We start from the raw sequence: 3,215 nt of genomic DNA on the forward strand, positions 1-3,215 counted from the left end.
CGAATTGGTAGATTAATGAGAACGGTGGAAAAAATACCGAGTGAGCCTAAAAATGTCACAAAGTAAATTGGATATCGTCACAGAATTGCATCGCCCTGCACGGAGAAATTATCCTCGACGGCGAGTGAATATTCGTGATTTGGATGAGACGTGGCAGGCCGATTTAGTCGACATGACGGCTTACGCAAAAAGCAATAATGGAAATAGATTTTTGCTCACTGTAATAGACAATTTTTCAAAGTTTGCATGGGCGGAGCCGATAAAGAGGAAAAACGCGCAAGATGTCACGAGAGCTATGAGTTCCATTTTCCAACGAGGGCGTGTACCCAAACATTTACACGTTGATGGTGGAAAAGAATTCTACAATTCTGAGTTTCAAGCATTGATGAAGAAATATAATATTAATTTATACTCTACCTTTAGTAATTTAAAGGCGTCTATATGTGAAAGATTCAATCGAACATTAAAAAGTAAAATGTGGCTACAGTTTAGTTTGCGAGGAAATTATAAGTGGATTGATATGTTACCAGATCTCATGCATGAGTATAATCATAAAAAACATCGAACGATTCGTATGAGACCTGTCGATGTAACGATAAAAAATGCAAAAAAATTACGTATCCTTTACGCCGACTTTCGAGTGAATAGAAAGCGACCAAAGTTTCATGTGGGTGATAAAGTTCGTATAAGCAAGATGAAACATGTTTTTGAGAAAGGCTATACCCCCAATTGGACAACAGAAATTTTTACTGTCCGAGAAGTTAATAATACAAATCCAGTGACATACAAATTGAAAGATTATAAAAATGAATTGATCAGTGGAAGTTTTTATGAAGAAGAATTACTGAAAACAAAACATTCTGATGTGTATCTTGTAGAAAAATTATTGAAAAAATCTGGAAATAGGCTTTTTGTTAAATGGTTAGGTTTTGATAACACTCACAATAGCTGGATTGATGCTGCTGAATAAAAAAGATGGAGAGGGGGAAAAACTATTTAAATAGTCAACCTATTCTCATCCTCATTAGTTTAGTTGGTGTTTTCAACTCAACAACATGATTGTGAAAATCATCGTGCTACTAGTCCTCGTGACATCCTCCTGCCGGGGTGAAAATTTTCTCAATACTGAGATTTCCAGTCGAAGTGGACTATACTACGAATCCGTAGGGGATGTGCGCTTCACCACAGGCGAGTGGCAAATTGTCACTTATATTGACTTGAGAAAATTCATCGATCACCGGCCACTAATTCATTCCAAAATACTGGAAAATATGAGTCAAAAGTGCAAATATTATGGGGAAGCTGAACAATGTGCAAAAGTTCTTCAAAGTGAAAATATTTTGAAACAAAATCGAAACGTAGAAAAATATATTAATCAATTCCTGTTCTTCACGAATGAATCTAGTACTGAAGAGCAAAACAAAAATGTGACTCTGGAAATTATCGAAAAAACTCTTGATAATGAAAAAACATTGAATAAGACTAGTAAAAAGCTGCACATAATCGAATCAGGACTGCATCATTTTTTTGATACAATTAAAGCATTGGAGAATCAGAGTACAATAAGCCTTCGGGATGTTGAGACCGAGGCTCGATTAATTGAGGATCTAATGAAAAATGAAACTTTTAACAGTGCTGGATATCAACGAATGTTAAATAAAATACGCGATTGGACTGAAACTTTAGAGGAGGAGTTGGACAATTATATTTCTACCCTGAAAACAATTATCGATATAGTGCATTTAGCCGAAACAGGTGTCGTGCACCCCGAATTATTCACTCTTGAAGAACTTCAAAGCGCAATAAATTATTTTTCAACAATTAATCGAGATGCCTCTGTGACCCTCCCCCCTGATGAATTACTGAAAATTTCGAAAACAAAAATAGGCTTTCATGAAGGGAAATTAATTATCATTCTTAAGATCCCATTAGTTACCTCTTCAGTCTACCAATTATTCAAAATGTACCCCCTCCCAGCGCTTCAATTATTCGGTCATAAACGTGGGTCGGCGTACATTCAACCACGGGTTAATTACCTGCTACTCGGCCAAGACTTTTATACTTTGGCACAGGCTGAGGATCTCGCACACTGTGCGGTTACCAATGATTATCGCTTTCTTTGTGAACCTAAGTATCCATTTTATGACATCAACACCCATCCAATTTGCGAGGCGATGATTTTCGAAAAAGATAACTTATTAACATCACTTTTTGGTAATTGCCCCATCAAGGTCAGCTCAATTTATAATTCTCATTGGAAAAAAACCCAAAAAGGCTGGCTTTATTCCGTACCCCAAAGCGAGAAAGTAAATATTTGGTGCGAGGGTCAGTGGATTAACGCCATAAATGTCTCCGGAGCGGGAATACTTCAATTGAAAAAAAGATGTCAAGCGTCTACATCATCAATAACAATGCCAGGATTTCAAGAACATGTAAAAAAACCGGACGAAGAAATTTTTGGATGGAATCTTAATGTGACAACGCTAATATATAAAAGAAAATGTTTCCATTATCTCCCCAATTACTATGTACAACTTGAAGAAATTTTACATGAATGTGATGGTCATGCGCAAGACCACAAGTTTCACGGAATGCTATTTGCTTTAATGTCAATAGGATTAGGGGTGGTATGCCTTGGATTATTAGCCTTCATTCCATGGACAACGCCAACTTCTACCATAAATATCATAAGATGGAGGCAAACTGATGTATGATTGTTTGAATAAAAATGCATTTTTTAAAATTATGTTTTATTTTTTTTCTCCTTCACCCAATATTTACATTATCCCTTGAACCCATAGGGTAAAGTATCAGGAGTACCTGGCATGAGGACACGTGTATCATCATGCCAACTTAACGCTAATTTTGCCTGATTAATGGTATATACATTGTGCTGCATAGATCTGATGGAATTTTGAGGTCTTGATACATTTCGATGATTTTCTAAACATAACTTGTAATCGTCAAAAGTGATGGTTCTGAGGGCTGATCTTTTTACCCCTTTCGCTCGAGATTTTTCTCGCTCTTCCCCAAACACTTTCAACGAGTACATTTTTTATCTTAAACCTACAAATTCCGTCATAATCCTACCATTATTTTCATTTTTCATAAGCCCTAATCTTTTCTTATTTACAAGAGGGATGCTATATACATTATTTTCAGGATAATCTGACGTATCAAATTTATGTATATCATTCCTTATAGAATCATAAATA

This window comes from Diachasma alloeum, unplaced genomic scaffold (assembly GCF_001412515.2).
Source record: "Diachasma alloeum isolate Michigan unplaced genomic scaffold, Dall2.0 Dall_scaffold_01042, whole genome shotgun sequence".
Classification (NCBI taxonomy): Eukaryota; Metazoa; Arthropoda; class Insecta; order Hymenoptera; family Braconidae; genus Diachasma; species Diachasma alloeum.